This window comes from Chenopodium quinoa, unplaced genomic scaffold, assembly GCF_001683475.1.
Source record: "Chenopodium quinoa cultivar QQ74 unplaced genomic scaffold, ASM168347v1, whole genome shotgun sequence".
Taxonomy (NCBI): domain Eukaryota; kingdom Viridiplantae; phylum Streptophyta; class Magnoliopsida; order Caryophyllales; family Amaranthaceae; genus Chenopodium; species Chenopodium quinoa.
The window spans coordinates 1754378-1759588 of NW_018744290.1; positions in this window are offsets into that span (position 1 = coordinate 1754378).

Consider the following 5211-nt stretch of genomic DNA (forward strand, 5'->3'; position numbering starts at 1 on the left):
GTGTCATGTAATAAATCCCTAACAATTTACCTATGATTATAAGCGATTGCAACCGAAACTTCATTGATGTTGGGACCATTGCAGGTTCAAGCATAAAACATCGTACTTTCTTTCTGTATTGGTGGAACAATTGAGATTTGATCCGCTACTTGTTTGCATCTTATAGATATCGGGGGGCAATTTTTTTATGTTTTTCTTGTCTTTTAACATTTGCTAACTTGCTTGATAATTCTTTTATTTTGGAGGTGAGATGGTGAATTCCTTGGGCACTTTAGAAGGAGGAATTCCTCGGGCACTTTAGAAGGAGGAATTCCAAGTTTCTCTCGATATAGTGAGAAACGTTGATTGTTTCTCACAGGGTATTATCGTCAACTCGCACCAATTAGTAAGGTTCACTTATCTGATTTTAGAGAGAAGAAAAGTGAAACAGTGGAAAATGGAGTATGGCCGCACAAACACTTGGGTGCGGGTGCCCGCACCCAATAGTTTGTGATAATGTTTTAAGCGGCGTTTGAAACGGACGTTTGTGTTCTCTGTTAACTAAGTCTATACCTTGGTGGAGCTGGAAGCCCTCTTTGCAACGAAACCCTAAAAGTCAAATCTTCTGAATCGGTGATGAATTGGATGTTAATTGGTTGTTAATGGTGATGTTAGTTCATTGAAGGTATGTCAACATGGATTTCTTTGTCATTCTATCGGAATTCACATGTTTTGTTATAATAGATGTTGATTTTATCTAAGCTTTGGTTAATTGTTTTCAAATTAATAGATTTTAGTGAGCTTTTGTGCTTCGTGATTTGGTAACAGTTAATAGAGCTACATACGAATTGTAAGAAGTGTTCATAGCAATGTTGGACATTTATTCATATCAGTGTTAACGCCGTGTGTAAACGGAGAAACTATCTCACCTTTTAAAAACTTTTTTTTAGTAGAGAAATGAAACTGAAAAGCTTATGGGCAATGTTGCAATTTCAAATATTTACGGAAATGCCACAGTGATTAACGAGCACGTTAATCTTCGAGAGTAACCTGGGCAACCCCCTTTGTAAGGGGGGAAAGAATAGTGTGTAAGTTGGGATTCTTTGTTTTACAATTTCTCACAATACTGATTTTTTTAAAGTATTGGAGTGAGTCGACTTACCGTGAGCTCGATTCACACAATACTTGTTAATCATTGAATAAGATAACTAATACAAAATAAAATTGTTTAAGTCAAATTTACTCAAGTTGTTGCCAAATTTATATATAAAGAAAAAAAAAATCTCTTTTCACTTTCCTCATTCCCCCTAGCCTTCATTGTTGATTATTAAAGGGGCTCTATCGGTTTTAACCGGTGGAAAGCCCCAATTCTTAATTATTTCCTTAAAAGTTTTAGGTTATAATAATGTATCCTCCTTTTGAGAGTATCTTTTATTCCTCGAAAGAAAAGATTTTCGATCTCGTTTGAAAGACAATGATTTTCCGACCTCCTTCGAAAGACAAAGTTTATCTTTTTTTTCAAGGGAGAATAAATTTCTTTGTGTTTTAATCCGTGATAATAGATATAATGGATTGTTGTAAAATTATGCGAGATCACAAATGTTATGAAGTTTTTGAATATTATTAGATGAATTAGAAGAAAGACATCTTTACGATTATAAAGTAACGTTAGGTTGTCTCTCAATAATGTTGTATTTTTCAGCGATATAAGTGGGAGATGTTCCACAGTGCAAGATCTACATCATGTATTTGTTATGGTTGAATTTCTTTAGATGTCATAAGATTTTTTATTAATGAATTATTTTTACTATTCAAAAAAAAAAAAGATAATTACCGGATGTCTGCATCGTTTTTTAGAGTAATGATATATGTAGCCCTTAGGGCTATGAATAAGCATTTAATAACTTTCCCTTATTTGGTATTAATTTAGGAATGTATGACAAAATCACGCGCAAATCAATTTAATTAATGTTATATTTTCATTTGTTTTTTCCATTTGTAGCTCCTTATATATAGCCCTAAGGTGAACCGAACATAAGTTTACATCATTAAAGATACGAAAGAAATATTTTTCTCAATATCTTTTTTCTTAAAATGATTGTCTAATCTCGTCCAGGCGTCCATAAAACAAAGGAAATTTTAGATTTTAACACCACAAAAAAAAACCCCGAAAATGGTTTTAACACCCCCATAAAAAAAAATTATTTTAACACCAACAATTTTTTCGAAAATTTGATTTTTCCACCACTTAACAGATTCCATCCATGAAACTGTTAAGTGGGGTCTACACTACCACGTGTCGCTTTTTGTTTGGTTAAAAAAAAATATAAAAAAAAAAGAAAAAAACTTAAAAACCCTACAACCACCACCACCACCACATGTAATACCCCGTATTTTTATACGTATTTTAACTTAAATAAGTATTTCTTAAAGTATTTAAATAAGTTGAAATGAATTATTTATGATGGTTTACTAAATTAAAGAGTTTTAGTTTTAAATTAAAGGTCCAATTTATTTATTTGATAATTTTTGAAATACTTTATTTTATAATTTAAAATCATTGGGGCATATAATTTATAAAAAGGTAATTTTTAAAGTCAATGGTATTTAAAGAAAGTCAAAATGTTGGTTTGAATAGGAAAGGGATCATTAAGGGTAAAAAGGGAATTTAAGTCTAGGAGGGTTTTAGAAAGGGAGTATAAATACCCATCACATGGGCAAATTAAACTTTGCCCAAGGTGGAGAATACCCAAGGTAACACTCTCTTATTTTCCCCTTCCCTTTTTTCTTTTTATTTTGTTTCATCACCACCCACACACACACCATCACCGGTCGGCCACCACCACAGCCACCACCGGCCGGCTGCCACCACCAGCACTCGCCGGCAGCGGCGACCACCAAGCGGGCGCGACAGCAGGCCGGCCTTGGTGGTCGTGCACCCCTTTCGAAAAAAAAAAAATCTTCTTTTGATTTTTAATTAAATCCACCCTTGATCTAATTATTATTTTTGGGTTTTGTGATGATTTTTATGATGTTTGATTTTAAGTATGATGTATATAAATTTTCAGATTTGGTTTTAAATTAAAAGCCCCAAATTACAAACCCTAGGTTTCTAAGTTTATGTATATTGATGGAAATTGTTTATGGGTGATTTAAATTATTGAAATAAGTGTTTTAAAACACAATTACAGCAATTTTAGATGATTTAATAAAGCTGGAATTTTTGTATATAAGCTACAATTAAGTTTCTTGAAAGGATTTTTAATTACCCATTAATTGGGAATAAAAGTAAGGGTTTTAAATTAAATTTCAGCTTGTTTTAAAGGATTTATGAGTAATTTAAGGAGTGTATATATTGCTGGAAATTTGTGTGGAATAGGTATTAATGCCTCTTTGTAATTTTGGATTGTAGGAGATTTCCAAGTGAGTGATTTCTTGTAGTCGTGGCGATTTTGAGATCATATTCTATGTTTGATCGCGTACTTGGTAATTATTTAAATATTTAGAAGCATGCTAGGCTTTGATAAATCAATTCTAAGTAGTATCATGATAGGTATTGCTTGGAATTTGTTGTATGGTTGGTGTTGGAGAATGATTTGTGATGTAAGAATTATTTATGATGAATTGGTGATTGGAATTAAATATGTTGGCATGTTGGATATGAACCACACTTTTATTATTATCATGATGGAAGGTATGTTTAATTAAACTAAATATTTAATTTGGTTTGGAATATGCAAATGAAATTTTATTATGCTTCATATAATTTTTATTGATGCTTTAAGCATGGGAATTGAGTTATCAAGTGTCTTAGTACATAGGAATAAATTATAGTGCGGTGCCTATGTGCACTTAAGGTGTTTCTAACACCGAGGGATAGGATTTGCGGCGGGCATTATGCGTTTAAGGTGTCTTTGACACCGAGGTAGATTAAAAAGGGTTCAACTATTAAAAGTTATGTGGTCACTAATTATTCAAGAATTTAAATTGGTATGTTTGATTGCTTGAATGATTATAATGTTGGATTGTGTTATGGTTGAGAGTCATCACCAAGTCTAGTAATATGTAAATAATGTAAAGTGAAAGAGATTACGCATCAAAACTCTTGGAATGTATATACCTCGAGTATGAACATATGGGGGGAGTTATGCGACTTTATATTTGACCATAACTTCTACTGGGAGTACGGACGCTGTATTTTCCTTTTATGCGCAGGACGCCCGTCACTTCATGCGACGTTTGCCTACCTGGTTAGCTCCCAGTGTAGTTTACCTCAATTTATTTGGGGCAGGGATTTGGTTGGGAACCCGTTCGATGCGTAATCAAATTAAATGGACATTGGTATTTGTCTAGTTAAATGTTGAATGTCTTGTATGCTTGTTTACAGGTGCAACAAGGTAAGTTGTGTGATGATAGGATGAAAGCATGTTAGTGTGTTTTATCACGCTTATGTACTCAGCATTGCTGATTGTGTATTGTATGTTTGTTTGACCTTGTCTTTACCTTGGCCCTATGACGACTCATTTCTAATGGCGAGTAGTTGGGACAAGTAAAGGGAAGTTTTCCAGGTGATGAAGCATTTTCATGATGGGCATGAGTGAAGAGAGAATCATACTTAGTTTCCATAGGAATATGATGTGTTAAAATTGCTTTGAATATTGTTTATTTTATTATGCTCATGAGACTAATGTAAAGGTTTTCAGTATTGTTTGGTTTTAAGGGCCTACAATGGTTCCAAGTTGTAGGTTGACTTTGTTTGACTACGTTTAACTTTGGTTTGACTTTACTTTCATTTGGTTTGACTTTTAAGTTGACTTGTTTTGAATGGTTTTAAAGAAAGTCTTCCGCTGTGTGTCTTTGATATTTGCGTTAGCCGTTTTCACGGTGGCGATAATGTCTTAGATTTTCCTATTTCGTATATTAAAAAGGGCAAACAGGTATTTTAAAGGAAAGGAATTTCTAGGGTATTACACCACATCCCCACCCCACACGCATAGCTTCAACCGCCCGACACCAAACCCACCCTCCTTCCCAGCCTCGACCACCGGAACCCATCCCCCTCCCCAACCCCGACCACCGGATCCCATCCTCCTCCCATTCCGCACCCGTAAACCATCTTAACCGAAACCCTAAATTCTAAAACGACCACGAAAACGACCAGTTATGGCCGAAATCGGCCGGCTTTGGGGTTTAGTGGTCTAAACCTGCCGATTTCGACCATTAATGGCCGAA